This window comes from Hipposideros armiger, unplaced genomic scaffold (assembly GCF_001890085.2).
Source record: "Hipposideros armiger isolate ML-2016 unplaced genomic scaffold, ASM189008v1 scaffold_988, whole genome shotgun sequence".
NCBI lineage: Eukaryota > Metazoa > Chordata > Mammalia > Chiroptera > Hipposideridae > Hipposideros > Hipposideros armiger.
The window spans coordinates 250,324-267,569 of NW_017732338.1; the positions used below are offsets into that span (position 1 = coordinate 250,324).

The 17,246-nt window shown below is 45.7% G+C and overlaps 3 non-coding genes across 3 annotated transcripts; 2 read left to right on the forward strand and 1 right to left on the reverse strand.

Moving 5' to 3' along the window:
- Nucleotides 1–3,073: 3,073 nt before the first annotated feature.
- Nucleotides 3,074–3,145, forward strand: TRNAQ-CUG (transfer RNA glutamine (anticodon CUG)). The gene has a single exon. It is a non-coding gene; the product is annotated as a tRNA-Gln (tRNA).
- Nucleotides 3,146–15,315: 12,170 nt separating this feature from the next.
- TRNAT-CGU (transfer RNA threonine (anticodon CGU)) lies at nucleotides 15,316–15,388 on the reverse strand. Its single transcript has one exon. It is a non-coding gene; the product is annotated as a tRNA-Thr (tRNA).
- A 1,076-nt stretch (nucleotides 15,389–16,464) lies between these two features.
- Nucleotides 16,465–16,570, forward strand: TRNAL-CAA (transfer RNA leucine (anticodon CAA)). The gene is made up of 2 exons: nucleotides 16,465–16,502; nucleotides 16,525–16,570. It is a non-coding gene; the product is annotated as a tRNA-Leu (tRNA).
- Nucleotides 16,571–17,246: the final 676 nt, after the last annotated feature.

A 17,246-nucleotide genomic window follows, 5' to 3' on the forward strand; every position in this document is an offset into this window, starting at 1 on the left:
CACGCCGTGTCCGAGGGCACCAAGGCCGTCACCAAGTACACCAGCTCCAAGTGAGCGCCTGTGCAGCACTCTGGAACCCAAAGGCTCTTTTCAGAGCCATTTAACATTTCAAAAAAAGGTGTTGCACTTGATGGGGTTTGGTGCTTGTGGGGGACATCGTGAAAAATAAAATTTAATGTATAGTTTTTACCTGACATTGGTTAAGACGACGGAAAGTTTGGGGTGTTGCAAGCACATCTGGTTTGAAAGGTATATAATTTTTGCCCGCGTTTTGACTGGATAGCGGCAATATCTGAAAACCTAGAGCAGTTCGCCAGGGAAATACCGGAAGCCACTTGGCTGATAAAACTAACGGCTAATTAGCTGTTAGCATGACCCAGGCTCACCGAGTCTAGAAAAGGCGCTTAGCACTACCGTAGCCTCGGAGAGACCTGAAGTTGAGACTAAAGGAAAAGTGGAAAACAACTTATTTTTTTAAATGAGCAGTCTTGTATTGGATCCTTTGGACCGAGTTGAAAACTACAGGAGCGCGGGCGGGAAAGCCTCCCAGTGCTCGCTCTGCCCCCTTCCTGTTGCAAACAGCGGTGGGGAGGAAGTGCTGTTCGCTCAGGCATTCTGGGAGAAGGTGAGGTGGCTGCGAGGGGCCCTGGGGTGATGTGGTGGGGTGCTGTGGACATAGGAATCCTTTAGGCAAGAAAGGGACTAATCAATGCAAGTCTCCACCTGGTCCTTGCCAAACAACAGATGGAGGCACAAGGTGTACTGCAGCTCACAGCCCAATTGGATAAGTAGAAGGCTGGGCTTCTGGCCACCGCTTGCTATGTGACTGGAGATATTTTTAACTGCTGAGTATTGATTTGTAGAATCAACTGTACTGTTAACAAACACTCCATGTACAAGATGAATATGGCATGTCACACTGCATTTCCCTGGTGACTAGTGACGCTGAACATCTCATGTTTCTAAGCCATCCGGATGTCTTTGGAGGGACGTCTATTCAGGTCCTCTGCATACTTTAAAGTTGTTTTGTTTGGGGTTTTTTTGTTGTTTTAAGTTGTATGAGTTCCTTATATTTTTGGATATTAGCCCTTTATCAAACTTATAATTGGCAAATATCTTCTCCCATTCAGTAGGTTGCTTTTTTGTTTTGTTGACACTTTTCTTCAAAAGTGTCATAGGAACTGCCTGGCACGTCTTACGCCTCAAACATTCAGAATGTTGAAACGGCAAAGTAAACTCCGGACTCAGCCGAAAGCAACACTTTGTCCCAAAGAACTGTTGGCAAAGATAACAAAAATCATAGGACTACTGGACTGACGGTCACAATACTGAAAATGAACATTGTTTAGAATTAACATCAGTATATTAGCTTTTTCTGCACCAATAGCAATGCCTTCCTTCTACTGATGGAATTGTTCCCCTTCCTATTCTCATAAATACCTACTGCCTTTGTCTCATCAGAACACTAATTGGGCTTATGCTTGAATCTGTGCTTCCCAAATAGCTATTCATATTGATCTCAAATAAATGCTGTTGCCTCTCATTTTGGCCTTTTCAGGTTAACAGGGTCAAGGCAATTGGAACTATTTTTCCCTTTGGTGTTGGAAAACGGAGTTCAAGTAGTATATTTATCTCTGGCTTATATCGAGGGAGGAGCAATCCGTGGGGCTTTCCCGAAGCAGGTTTAAAAGCAGCTCTTGTGTAAGGACCCTTTCCTTGTCTCAACCAGATTTTGAGGTTGGGAATCTCCCGCAGAGGATTTCTACCCTTTCTTGAGGGTTTCCTACCTGCTCTGTGCAAGCAACAGCTGTCCTTGGCCATCCTCGACCTGATCTACGCTTCAGGAAAACTCCCAACCCAGATTCCCAGAAGAGAACCAACTTAAAGATTTTGTCCAATAAGAGCTATCTTGAAAAAAGTCCGTTGCAAGGGAATCCCACAGGAAGCCTGGTATTTTACAGGGGGAGTTACAGGGTTGTGTGTGTGAAAGGGGGTTTTTCTTTGTTTGGGGCTTTTGTGGGGTTGTTTTGTTTTGCGCTTTATAATCCGTGTCCACAGGGGGCGCATCGTCCTCGAAGCCTCCAGCGTTTCCTCAGAAGAAAATCTGAAGTCCCGGAAGCAGCCCCAACCTGCAAGCCTTGAAACCCCGTTTCCACCCGGCCAGCTCTTATCCGACAGGCATCGAATCCCGAGAAACCACTTGGAGCAAAGCTGGGCTCTCCAGCACCATGAAACGGAAGCGCTCGCTCCTAGACGCGTGGCCAGAACCCGTGCTCCAGCCCGCAGCGGCCTCAGGACGTTCCCCGAGACCCCGCGCGGAAACCGCGGTTCTGGGGGTTTTCACAGTGAGCTCCGTGTGTGCAGGAAAGGGAAGCGCGAGGTGGGGCGGCGGGGTTACCCTGAGTCAGTCTGGGGGAGCCCCTGCACTCATACCCGTTGGTGAACGCGGAGCAGGGTACGCGCGCTCCTCCTCCGCCGTGAGTTACGCCCCGCAGCCGCTGGCCTCTTCCAGCCGCGTCCTCCAAGTATATTCACTTTTGCGTAAGTGAACACCAATGTCTCCCCGTGACTTAGGGGAAATCTTTCCATAGCGTGTCCGCGAAAGTGGCAGGTTCCACCCCAGTAAAAGGTTTTTCAAGAAAAGACCCGATGACAAAGCAGGTTTAAGGGTCTCCAGTCTCTGCCGGAGGTGCCTCACCTGTAACCGTGACAATGGTCCCCATCCCACAGGCAGTGTGATCTGCAACACAAAACACGTGTCCCCTGAAACACGATGGGGTCGTGAGCGACCTCAACCTGTTGTCCAGTGAAGACAGGCGGGAGCAGTAGGTCCGGAACCACTGGGAGGAAATGCGGGGTGGACTAGTGGAGGGGCTTCCTGATGTCTGGAAGTCAGTGTTTTCCATGAAGACTCCAGTGTAAAAGGTATTGGCCCGCACGTGACTGGTAGCTGTCCACGACTTACTCGTAGAGGAGAAAAAGCAGTTGGGCTTGTACCTCTAGAACAAGTTAGGGGGACTAAAGGAAGAAAACCTATGTCACCAAAGGGTGAAAGAGAGCCAACTGGCAAGCAGGCCCCATGGTGTAATGGTTAGCACTCTGGACTCTGAATCCAGCAATCCGAGTTCAAATCTCGGTGGGACCTCGTTCTGTGACTTGTGTTAAATTTAGTTCCCAGCTCTTTCCCACATTACTCATAGCTTTGCTATTTCTACAAAACCGTTCTCATTCCATCCCCGGTGGGGGAGGAGAGGGAGCCCTGCCTCTTCCATTAAGCTTCAATACTGTGTTTTTATTGACTGCTTGCTATTAAATTTAAAAACAACTCTAACCAGAATAAAAACACTTAAAATACAGAGACAAACACTTGAAATAACTAAAAATCATATCTATGGTGCCAAAAATGTATACACATTTTAAGAAAGGAGAAAACTGTGTTAGTTGTAATACTCAGTATATACTGATAATAAAAGATGAATACAAGTCACATTTGACTTCTGCAATTACAAGAGGTGCTCAAAGTGGTTACCATCAGTGTCCAGACACTTCTGATTACCGCGAACTACTGCTTGAGCATAGATAACATCTCTTCAAATGTGTACATTTTTTTGGCACCCCCGATATATATATATATTTTTTGTTGTTGTTGTTGTTTGTTTGTTTGTTTGTTTTGTTTTGTTTCAGAGTAGTACAATAGGGTAATCAGCCATAACTTGTAAGCATAAAAATTGGGATAAAATTCTGTGGCAGATAAATAGAACTGCCTTTGAAAGAGAAAAAGAATGCATGAACATTTTTCAACTGTTAAAGAACGCCAGATATATATACACGTATATCTATTTAATTGAGGTATAATTGACATATAGCATGAGTTTCAGGTGTACAACATGATTCCATATCTGTATATACTATGAAATGATCACCACAATAAATCTAGTTGATATCATCAACATACATAGTTAGAATTATTTTTTTTCCTTGTTATGAGAACTTTTAAGATCTACTCTCAGCAACTTTCAAATATGTATGCAAGACAGTATTATTAACTTTACCATAATACACAGAATACCCCCGTGGCTTACTTATTTTATAACTGGAGGTTTTACCTTTTGACCCCTTCACCAATTTCTCATACCACTCACTATCCACCTCTGGCAATCACCAATCTGTTCTCTATATCTATGCATATCAAATTGTTAGAGATTTTAGGTTCAATGGACAAAATTTAATGATGGGTTGGACTCTTAATTCTCAAATTTTACAATTTGCTGGCAATTACATTTGCAAAAAAAAAAGAGTCTAGACAGGTTTTACACCCTTCAGAAAATTAACCCAAAATGATTACACCTAAATGTAAAATGCAAACTTAAAAAAAACTCCTAGAAGAAAACATACGAAAAAATCTAGATGATCTTGGGTCTGGCAACAACTTTTTAGATACAACATCAAAGTTATAAATCATGAAAAAATTTTAAAAAGCTAGACTTCATTAGAATTAAAATTTCTGCTCTATGATAGACACGATCAAGGGAATAAAAAGACAAGACAGACTGAGAAAATATTTGCAAAAGACACACCTGATAAAGGACTGTTATCCAAAATACAAACAGCTTTTAAAACTCAATAATAAGAAAACAACCCAATTAAGAAATGGATCAAAGACCTTAACAGAAACCTCACCAAAGAAGACACAGTATACAGATGGCAGATAAGCACATGAAAAGATGCTCTATGTCACATGTCATCAGGGAAATGTGAATTAAAACGAGAGTCCACCATGCAGCTATTAGAATGGCCCAAATCCAGAATGCTGACAACACCAAATGCTGGTGAGGATGTGGAGCCACAGGAGTTTTTTAGGCGTCCTTTAAGACCCAGTCTTTTGGCCAATAACTGCACCGCCACAGAGGGCTGGCTTCCTAAGCATGTGACCTGTGCATTTGCACAAGGTCAGACACTTGATTTAATGCTCTGCTATTGCTGGTTTGAAAGTTTCAATAATTGTTACAAAAAGTCCCTGCATTTTATTTTGCACTGAGCCCACAGATACACTGGGCCCAAAGGCCGCAGCCATCCAATTTCTCCATTCCTTACAGGGAGCAGCCAGAAGCTGAGAGCAATGCCACCCTTTGCTCGACAAGGGAGCCTGTGCACATCACTGAGGATGAGGTGCATGTGCAGATCCCTACAGTGCTTCAAAGACAAGCCCTAGGATATCAGAAAAGGATCAGCTAAAACATGAAAACTATTGCAAGGTTTGATGAATTTTTTCTAGACTTTTAATCTAAGGACTTCAAGTCGCATTTGCCTCCAGCCTCTTATTAAGGTTTTTTGGGTTTTTTTCAATGTTTCATTCACTAATCACCCTGTTTCCTCTCTTTTAAGATGTCATATCATGTTACTCGACTTCTCAAAATTTCACTGATGTCCTAGAGTCCAAACCATGCAAAAGGGAGGGACAGTTATCACAGCACTCAATGTATGCAACCTACACATAAGTTGTCCTTAGCAGGGACCAGGATTTGCCTTTGATAATTACATTTTAGAGAACCATGAAGATTAAGGCCCTGCTGGGACTTGAACCCAGGATCTCCTAGTCTACTAGACAAGTGCTTTAACCAGTTAAGCCACAAAGCTGTGCCTGTTGAGCTTATTAGCTACATATTATTTTGCAAACTTTCACACCATATTCATTGTGTTGTTTTATTTCAGCAATTTCTTTGGGAAATAAGAAAGTGTGCCTGTACTTCAGTCAGAACCAAAGAGGAACACCCCTGCTGTAGAATTAGAACAGCCAGTTGAGTTGAGACTATCTTCCCAGGCAGGCACCTGCCTGGTTTCGAGAACCTTCCATCCCTCAGGACTAGCAGTGAGGCTCCTCTTCTCCTAAGCGCTCATTTCACTAGTTCACTGTTTGGTCTGTAGGACCCCCGTGCTATTCTTTTCCACAGCAATGGCTTTATGTGTAGTAGGACCAAATACTTATTGCCCACCTGGTGACACCAGATGACCAGAAGCCAGAGCGAGGAAGACCCTCCACTACGCCTGGAGATTACGCCCACCCGCAGCATCTGCTGCAATTACACCGGGGAAAAATACCAGCCACAAGATGGTCCAGAGAAAAGAGGATTTTAGTCAACACCAGCTTCACAGAAGGGGAAGGAGTTTTGTCACCGTGAAATACTCCTGCAAAAAGGGAGTCCCGTAAGGGGAGATTGATAGAGACAGTGAAGAGCAGGCAGCTGCCTTATCTAGGAGCTGAGACAGAAGGCCACGTGTCTGCTTCTTCACACGCCGCTCCCCACCCCTTCACTTTGCTCTGCCATGAAACACACCTAAGGCCTTGGGCTCTGGAACATGAACAGATCAAGGGGAAGAAGTCAGGTCTTGCCAGACTGAGTGGCACTGCTGTTGGAGTAAGTGTCAGCAGCGGCAGAAGAATCCCCTGTGATGCGTGGAGTGTCCTCCTCAGCAAGCTCACTCTTTCTGTTTGGTTTTAGGTTCGATTCTGTCTCTTCTGATAAAATGGTACCCACGTGGCTTGGTCGAGATTTTAAAACTCCAACAGTTCCAAAACACTGGGAATTGCGAAGGCAGAGGGCTCCTAAGAAAATAACTAGACTGACGATTCTGGTGTGGACAGTCTCTAATTTTCAAAGAGTTTAACAGGGTTTAGGGACTAAAGTGTGGGTCATCCACATACATCTTCACGACCACCCTGTACCACACTGCCCGAGCTGGCTCTCTGGGCGTGTGACCCGGGCAGTTGCACAGGCTCCTACACACAGAAGAGTCTCATATTTGTTTAATGCTTTGATGTCATTGTATTAAAATCATTAATAATTTTTTAACAAGAGACTCCACATTTTCATCTTGCACTGGACCTCACAAATTATGTAACCGGTCCTCACATTGTCTTCTATGTTCTAGTGTCAGAAAAAGGAAATAGTTCTTTCCCATAGTCTGCATACTACCCCTTGTTCAAGGTATGTTTGGTGCAGAGAGATTGATTCTCCAGCCTACTTTTGGGGGTTATATTGTAAAACTGAAGTGCAGGAAGAAACCAAGAAAGAAAAAATTTTAAATAGGTCACTGGGCAATAGGAAGAAGTGATGGATGAGCATCGTCAGAGATATTCATCCCCAGAAACCAAACAGGAAAAGGAGAACATTAAAGATTGACTGTTAATGTAAGCCTCCTCATACATGACACCATCAGACAAACAGAAAGGGAAGATCAAGGAAATGAGCTTTCTCCACTTCCTGGGAGTTTAACTCAACCTCACAGAATCCATTGATCACTCACCAGATAGTAGAAATAAGGCAGAGCTGGATACATTTATGAAGTAAGGAAGCTTATAGGTGACTTTTGGTGGATCAGGTCCCAGAAGCGCTTCCAAAATTTGCATACAGTGCATAAGTAAGGAGAGGAACACAAGAGTACCTGTCACCCCCCCCCAAAAAAAGGGAAAGAGATCAATGTTTTGATTAGCCTACCCCAATACTTAAGGTTTTAGTCTAGTGTCATGATAATGAACCAAAATGACTTCATTGTCGCTGACCTTCACTCTCCTGCCTCCTTGGAGACCGTTTTCTTCTCCTAGATGTTTCTTTTCCTTTGTGTCCTCCTGAACATTTTCTAAGAAGCCAGTCAAGCTAAATTTTCACCCAAGCCAAGACATTCAGAATTCATTCCTGCCTCTTCTTACCTGTGGCAACGCAGATAAAAGCACAGGAAAGAAACTGTTTCTGGGTCTCAGGGAATAACGGAGGGAAGGCCAGCAGCAAGAAGTTCAAGCAGAATGAGAGGAGGAGAGCGCTGATCATGGAAATTTCACCCAGCACGAAGTAGGCTGCACCAGGAAGGGTGAGGAGAGACAGTATGATAAAGTTCTCGTTGGAGGGGCCCACGCCCTGATCTCCAGGGTCCCCCGCTCCAAAGCTAGCACAGGACACGTGGGTGGGTGTCAACGGAAGGAGGCGGGGTTGAGGTGGGATTGAGCGCTCCTGTCTCCAGTCAGGACGACTTCCCCCTTTCAGACCAGCACTCACTTGGCTTGTGTTCAGGCACCCAACACATCTTCTGACTGCAGTCTGCGAAGAGTGCGCTCACAAGGACATGGGCATCGCCAGGTAGTTTTATTTCTACCCAGGAAGAGAGAATGAAGGACAACCAGACCAGGCTGGTGGCCAGGAAATTACAGGTGAGGATCATGGCCCGGTTCGCTTTCTTCATCCTAAACCACCTGCAGAGAGGCATCACCTAAGAAAGGGAAGAGAAGGGAGTGGTTGCTTCAAACCCTCCATATTAACTTCTCACCCTTCAGAAACAATTCCTAATGATCCTTCATTCCTAAAATTGTCTCAAATCTTCCATCCTAGCCACAATACCTCTATAATTTAACGCCTCGTTCATTTAACAAATGCTGCATGCCCGCAACGTGTCGTGCCTGAAGTCCTGTGATATGGCCTCTGACCTATGCACAGACTCACATTTCTTAGATTCCCTCAGGTGGTTGTTAGGATGAGACAAGAGTCTAAGGAGGAATTTCAGTTAGTTAGTCGTTGCAATAATGACGGACTATGAGATGATGGTGGTTTGACTATGTCCTTAACAGTGGAGGGCATTGGAAGTCTCACATTCTGGGATTTTTTTTTTGCAGGCAAAGCCATTGGACTAAATGATGGACTAGAGATGGGATATGACAAAATGGGAGTCAGGAATGGCGCCGAGGGTTTTGGATCTAGGTCTGTAAGAGTGAGTTGCTCTTTACTGATGTGGGTCAGGCCAAGTTGGGTGCACAAGGGAGAAGCAGTTTCATTTTAGACATGATATAGTTGGGATGCCTATTAGATATGTCAAGATGATGTCACGTAATGGTATATTTAAACCTGTAGCTCTCACAGCAGAAAAACATTCGTAGACTGAGAAATCAGCTTTGAAGGAAAAAACAAACCTTTTTTTTTCCTACTACTTATTTTGGATTTCAAAAAATGTATTTAAATGTGAGTGAACACTTATTTGGTACTAACTTTATAAATTTTTTTACTTATAAGTAGCAAAGGAGAGTAGTGGATTGTAAAACTTTCAGTTAAGAAACTGAACTCTATACACGAATTTATGTATAGAGTCTGGATGTAAAATGTGTTTATTGCTGTGCACTAAAGCAAAAGAAGTTGGGAAACGCTGGTCTAAGTTTTAGCCCCTTGAGAGGGTTGCAAGGAAGGAGTTGAAAACAAGATCACTGGATGAGAGAGCAGGGGATTTGCAGACCAGATTACTGGGTTAACCAGATTGTCTTTCTGGATACTGCAATCACCAAGAATCATGATAGGAGTAGTACTGGAGAGTGAGGGTGATCTAAGGACCTAAATTTTCAAGGAATGAGAGGAATGGCCTCAACAGTCCGTGGATAACAGCACAAAGAAGGTGTGAAGTCTAGGAGAAAAGCTTCAAGGCTAGGCGTTTTTAGAGAGGCAAGAGCACTCTGGAAGGGGCATTGAGGAGTAGGGGGAACCAACCCACCTCCAGGCCCAGTGGCACAAAGGGAAGAAAAACCAGCTGCCAGTAACAAAGGCTGCAAGGGAGGCAGGATCAGTGGCAACCAGGTCTCAGTCACACCATGACAGTGAAAGGAACAGTCAAGAGGCTGAGAATACACTGTTTCTGACTGCTCATTGGTCGGAACACTTAGCGACATCATAAAAGTGGGAAGAGCCTTCTGGCCCCACCTTTACGACTTAAAATGCCTTTGCTCTCACAGCAGATGTGCTCTCAGCTTTGTCTTTCACAACACAATGCCACCCTTTGTGGCCTCTTCTTCTGCTCCAGAAGAAGAAACCCTATGCTCAGGAACAAAGTCCAGAAGTGACTGAAAGAGAGGTCAGGGTTACTTAGTGAGAGTGAGAGGCAAGTGATGGACAAATTGGGCTTGAAGAAGGGGTGAATGGGGGCGGGGAGGGTGTAATGATGTTAGATTGTGGGGAAGACTTCTGGGTCCCGTGTGCTTCGGCAGGTAGATAGCACAATAGGCCATGCTCTCGGCCAGCTTCTCTCGCCTAGTCATCTGGCCCCTTCTGCATTGGTGTCATCTGGGTTTTGGTGTGTGAGACAAGGACCCTGGGAGCCCATATTCAAACCTCTTTGATCATACAGCTTGAGAAAGAAAGTGCTTTGTTCACATTGTAAGAGAAAATTAAGGATATCATTTCCACTACCTCCTTCTCTGGGTTGGAACCGCCTACACTTGGTACAACGATTAAGCAGTTTCCAGATTCAACTCCTGGCTGGCAGGACCAACTCGTTTGAAAAGAAGCTCTGATTTTGATAGTGCACAGAGTTGGAAGTGAAACTTGAAATATCGAAGACCTACTAAGAGGAAAGTGCAAATGCAAAACAATGAGTACATAATTATGCTATCTTTGGTGTGAAAAAGAAGAAAAATAATCTATATAAATATTTACATGGAAATGCATAAAGAGAACTGATAAGGATGAATGAGAAATTAAACATAGAGTTTAGCTGTGGGAGGGGATGATGACAAGTGGGATGATGGGGGTGGGGATAAGGATGGAAGGGAAACTTCAATTTTTACTTTTTTTTTTTTTTAGTTTCTGCTTTTTGAAACACCTGCATGTATTATTTATGCAAAAAAGCTTAAAATAAAAAATATTTTGGGCCGGCCGAGTGGCGCGATGATTAAGAACTGGCTTGGGATGCCAGAGGGCCCCGGTTCGGATCCCACATATGAGGGCCAGTGACACTGCCCTCCACAGCTAAGATGCTGAACAACAGCTCAACCTGGAGCTGGGCTGCTGTGAGTCGCTGGCAACAGCGTAGGCTGCAGTCCCTGTGGCAGTGGGTTGCCATGGGCTACCATATGTAGCCAGCAGCCAGCGTGAGCGGCCAGCAGCCGCAGTGAGCGGCCGTCCAGAAGCCGGTGACTGATCTGCCTCGCCCTGGAAGAGCGTAATGATGGTGCCAACTTAGGCCAGTGAAGCAACGTCCTCCACAACTAGACTGAAGAACAAAAGGACAGCAACTTGTCTGTTCCCCTTCCCCCAATTCCCCAGCACTGTTCCCTTCCCCCCAATACTCCAATAAAAATCTTTAAAAAAAATATTTTAAGTTATGTATCCCTTTCATTTTGGAGTAAGCATGCAGAGTGTATAAAACAAAGATTTTTGTCCTTATTATTAAAGTTTTGGAAATTTTTTCTTTCTTATTTCCCAATCATGTTTTCTCTTAGACTGAACTGAGGAATGCAGAATGACCCAGAGTGAGTGATATGAAAGGTGGATGGTTTTACAATTTGTTTTCAGAAGAGGCAATCAAATAATTCAGGTTTCTTGTTTGTTTGTTTGCCTCCAAGAAAGTTTCCACACAAGACAGCACAAAATGAGCAGAAATAAGGCCCTCAACTGTACCTTTTCTAACTGCCAAGTCTCTGCTACAATTTTAGGCCAGGATCTGGCAGCAAGAGGGTGGTTTGAAGGAAGTGAAAGTGAAGGACTCCCAAAAGTCGCAGTTTTCCCATAAGGGGATCCAACCCGTGACCTTGGTGTTATTAGCACCATGCTCTAACGGACAGAGCTAACCCGCCACTCTGTAAGGCACATATTTTAAGAAAATGATTGTTAGTTGCTTGATGATTTTTAACTTTGCTATAGAGGGAATTTCTCTTTTTTTTACCCCCTTGCCATCTCCCTCGAAAAACATTTTTAAGCCTATTCACAATAAGGAGTCTACACTGTTTCAATTCTTCAGACTACAGGTTGAGTGCAGAGGGTGAGTCCAGTCTATGCTGGATTGCAAACTGCAAACTTCTCTTTAAGGACGTGTGACCTAATGACCTGTTATTTTCAAGTTGGTTCAAGGCAACCGAAAGCTAGCCAAGTGGCCTGAGGAGAGGAGCTGCGGGTTCTGCACACAGGCCCTGAAGTCGCAGGCAGTGACAAGGAACTGGAGCCCCTGCAGGGCCCAAGCATTTCTCTGGGGTGGTGGAGGGCCGCGTGGTTTGCCGAAGCACCAGATTCTAGGGGCGCCACATAAATATTAAAAATGAACTACATTCACAGGAAGAAGCAAAAAATGAGATGTTTGCCAAAGCTAGGGTTCAAACCAGGGACCTTTAAATCTTCACTCTAACGCTCGCCCAACTGAGCTACTTTGGCCACCACTGGACTGTCCACCTGGTCAATTACCTTTAAATAGCTCTTTCTTATCAACCCTGTTTTCCTTTTTGGATGTCATATCAGGAAAAATAAGAAAATCTTTCTCTTGTTTACTGAAAATACAATGTTTTGCCCACTTCAAAAATAATAAGTGTACTAACATAAAATCAGACTGGGGAAACCCACACAAAGCTTCCTGAGTATGATAGGAAGAACGGAAAAACAGAGTGATGAAGTAAACTATGTGGTTCCTAAGGATACGAATGGATGGCCTGGGGCTGTGGGGATTCGGAGCTTCCTGCTGGAGTGGAAGCTCCCTACAACCCAAGACCACACCATTTGGGATCATTTCAAGTTTGGTGCTCAAAACGTCTTCTATTCTTTCGGCTGTTTTCATTCCTCTCCCCTTCTGTTCTAGTAAGGTATGTTACACCGGGTAAAGCACACAGATCTTAAGAGCACAGCTTGATGATGTTTTGCAATTTTATATCCCAGTGGAACCATCAGCTCCCTCGTGCACCCCTCCATTGACACCCTCAGAGCCTCTGGTCTGAACTCCTTCATTATATGGACTGTCAATTGTTTTAACTTCATATACACTGAATCACCTAGGGTCTGTATTCTTATGTCTGGCTTCTTTCGCTAGATATCGTCTTTCAGATTCATCTATGTTTTGTGGATGAAAAAGGGGCCATGTAGTAAACCTGACAAGTTCAGGGGAGGCCTGCGCTATAGGCCCTACAATCCCAGAGACCAAAGTAACGACACAGGATGGTCTGAACATAAAAATTCCTAACTCACAGTGAGTCATGGCCGGTAGTCCCATCGTAGGCCTGTAGCTTGCCTGATAAAGGTCGGTCTTTTCCTTAAATGAGCCTGTCTAATGTCTTTTTGCATCTAAGGTAACAGCCCTTTGAAATGTCCGAGTAATGTTTCCAGCGGCACAGCCCACGCACCAGAGCAGGAGACCAGAACCCCTCATTGGTGTCTTGTCCCTCGCATACCATCTCTACGTGCTGTAAACGTCAATTAGGAACTATCCTGCACCCACAATGAAAAAGAACTGTGTCTCTCCTTTTTACTTTTTATCCAATTTCAGAGGAGAAAGATTTGCTTAGATAAGTTTAATTTGCCTCCTTCTCTTTTGTGGTGTTTTCCTGTTTGAAGAAAAAAAAGGACACGGGGGCTATCCGCGGTATCAGCATGGGACATATAATAACTTCTTTTTAGCTTTTTTTTTTTTTAAGAGGAGGGAAAGACGCATAAGAACGAAATGAGTGAGCCTGAAACCGTGACGGGAAGAGCACACGCCCCGGGTGAGCATCGAACTCACAACGTCGACACCGCCCGCACACCGACTGCGCCACTGGAGCGCCCTGGAGCGCTGCGGCACGGAGTCGGGGACACGCGGGATCTCGGCGCCTCGCAGGGGCCGGAGCCGGACGCCCGGGACCCGCTCCCGCACCTGCACCTACATCCTTCGTCCCCGAGGCTGGCCGGGCGGATCCCCGAAGAGGGATGCGATGCTTCCTCTGCGCCGCGGAGAGGCGGCATCTCCCACGGGTCCCGAGCAGAGGGGACGTGGCTATATTATTATACATATTATTAATTATTTAATGCACATGTGGTGTAGGGAAGTCCCATCATTTTAGCCTTTGATAGGGATCATTGACTTGGGCAATTTATGTGAGCCATTCGGATGTTATCAAGGGCTTGTTTTTGCAGGCAGCTAATTCCAATTAAGAGAAATATTGTGCATGGAGACCAGGAGGGTTTGTCGCTTCGTATTTAGGTATAACCTTCATCAGGGCTGAGTTGCTTTCTTTGTTCTTCTCTTTCAGTTGACCTTGGTTCCTGGGCCTTCAGGTGATGTATATCCCTCCTAAGCTAACTACAAACTCACCACACTGTGGTTACATTTCTTAAGCAGGACTTCATTCCAAAGTTTCCAGGGTCCATACTCTGCGAGGCGCTGAGATACGATATCATATACGATGTGACTCCTGTGTCCAGGGGAGCTTAGCGTCCATTAGGTAAGAGTGATAAAATCAATAACTCTAATGTAGTCTCTTTAGGCCTCCAGGGGTTAAATTAGTCAGGACTCTAAGTTGCAAGTGATTGGAATTCAATACAAATTAGTTTAATGACTGGTGTATACAGTAGCCCCCCCCCATCCGAAATTTCGATTTCCACGGTTTTATATACCTGTGGTTAACAACAGTCCAAAAATGTTAAATGGAAAATATCAGAAATAAATAATTCATAAGTTTTGAATTGGGCCCTGTTCTGAGTTATCCTGATGAAATCACAGCATTAATGTAACCCACACCGTCGCTGAGGGGATTACAACATTTGCAACAAGACTTTGATAGTGAAAAAAAGAGGCAACTTCCAATTACAATGTTCTTCCAAAAGGTTTCAGAAAAAAACCTTCCGCTGTCCGTGGGGATCCTCAGCTGTGGCCATGGTCTGCTCCTGACATCCACTGACATTGTCATGGCTCCGTGATCCAGGGCCTCCTAAAGCAGACGGTCAAATGCTATGTCAAAAGGCCTGTGTCATTACCTCCCATCATCTCATCACGCAGGCGTTTTACCCCATCATCACAAAAGGAGGTGTGAACAGTGAGTACGGTAAGATATTTTAAGAGACCACATTCACAGAACTTTTACTACAGGATATTAGAATTGTTCTATTTCATTATAGTTATTGTAGTTAATCTCTTGCTGTGCCTAATTTATACATTAAATTCACCATAGATGTGTATATATAGGAAAAAACACATTAATGGGGTTTGGTATTATCTTTGGTTTCAGGCATTTACTGGGGGGTCTTGGAGTGCATCCCCCATGGATAAGGGGGACTACTGCATTGGCATTAGTTGTATTGATGGCATTTCAAGGTATCGTACATCTGAATTTTATGCATCTTTGTTCAGATGGCGCAGCAGCTTTATTTCCATCTATTATGAAGAATCTCAGTTTAGTGGTAATTTCCTGTGTGCTGAGAAGGTAGGGTATATATAGATTTGGGGGTTTTGTTTCTATACCAATAATTCTGGATTTTGGTGTTAGGAATACACATTCCCTTAAAATCATTACTGAAGATGAAAAAAAAACCCAAAAAACACCGCATCATCCCCAGGCTCCAGTGAGATTCGAACTCACGACCCCTGGTTTACGAGACCAGTGCTCTAACCCCTGAGCTACGGAGCCACGTTAGGGAGGGCTTGGCTCCTCCCAAAGTTGATTATATGTCCATATCTTTAGGTTTTTGTTGCTCTAGAAAATCTGGCGTTCCACCTTCAGCCCTCTCCGACTTTCTGGACTTGGTTCAAACAGATTCCCGTGTTCCCCGAGTCTCATCCCCTTCAATCGGCTTTTGTCATAGGAAGCGCAGGACCCCTGACCCGCCTGTGAGGGCTCGGCTTGGATCGGGCAGTGGGGGGCCAGCGGATGGGAGCGGCGGGCCTCCCTGCCCGGGTGCGCGGATGGGCACAGGACCAGAGCCTCGGCTTTATTCGCACCGCGTCCTCCGCGCGGCAGCGCTTGTCGCCCCAATGTTGCCCAAGTGTCCAGACTTCGGTTCAGGGTTCCCACTCCAATCCCCGACGTCAGTCAGGTGTCAGGAGAAAGACTGAGAGGCGCGGGCAGGACCCCGCTTCTCTCTCCGCCCGCGTCGCTCAATCCAGGCAGAGGAGCTGTCCGGGGGCGCGCTGGCGAAGATTTCAGAGAAGTCCACATTTCACCCTGTCAGGTGGCCATTTGGAGACTGAGCTCGGACAAGCAGCAGCCACGACGGCAGGACACGCGCACAGAAGGCTCGACCCACGTATCCGCTCCCACAGGTCCGCGGGGCCGCAGCCTGGGCAAAGCTCCATCTCTGGAGGCTCCCCTGGAGCGCTCGCGGGCTGCGGCAGAAAACCGCCACAAGGACCCTTGAGGCCGTCACAGTCTGGAAGGGTTGAGAACAGGGGGCGCGACCTCTCTTGTCCAGACTTCCCCGGATCCTGGGCGGCATGGAGCTGGACCTGCTCGATGACGTCTTGAGTTCCAAAGAACACAGTGGCCTTGGGGTCCGCGTCACAGCTGGGGTCAGGGCCGTAGGGGCGAGGAGGGGGCCCCGCAGCGCCCAGCACCCCGTCTCAGGGCCGTAGGAGTTATCAGATCTTCAGTGACACCTGTGCTCTTCTGCCTTCCCGCTTCTCAGTGAGTTCGGAGCTCTATCCTGGGCCGACACATCCCATCAGTGTCAGTCTACAGTACGACACTCTGGAGGCTCGGTTACGTGTGTCAGGATGGCCGAGTGGTCTAAGGCGCCAGACTCAAGCTCTGCTTCCCGCGTCCGGGGTTTCTGGTCTCCATATGGAGGCGTGGGTTCGAATCCCACTTCTGACACATACCGTTTTGTTCCTGTCACGTCAGAGCCCGGGGAGATCCACCCTCCCAGAACGGAGGTGCTAGTGTGTTTTAGTGGTGCGACTGACCAGCCTGGGGTTTTTCTGTGGAGAGAATTAGTGAGATCTTCACTTCTTCTCCACACATGCAAAAGAATGTGTTAGAAAGTTTATCAAAAATTTGCCTATGTCACCTCTAAACTCTGAGAGGGCAAGTCCCTCAAGATTATGACACTGCTGAAAACATTGTTAGGTCATCAATAGCAAAGAAATGCTCATGATATTAAAATAAATTAATAGCTTCCTTTGAGATTTCTTCTCGGAGAACTTAGATGTCTTTTCTTTCGTTTTCTGAAGGTAAAAAAAAAATGCAGTCTATGACGTTCTACATAGACTAAGAGCCTGGTCTTAAAATTATGAACTTAGATTTCTTTCAGTTTTGACATTACATGAGTTTACTTCCAGTATGGCTTTCACATGACTGAGCAGCAATTCCTCTCCCAGGGATGTACCTCAGTGAAATTCCAGCTCAGCTTCGGTTGGCCTTGCCTGGTCACTCGCGCCTGGCCCTGGGACGCGGCCACACTACGCACATCTGCGGGCGGTTCGGCTGCAGAGTGCGCACGCGCGCCGTGGCAGGAGAGCGGGGGTGGGGTGGGGTTCGGGACCGGGCGCGG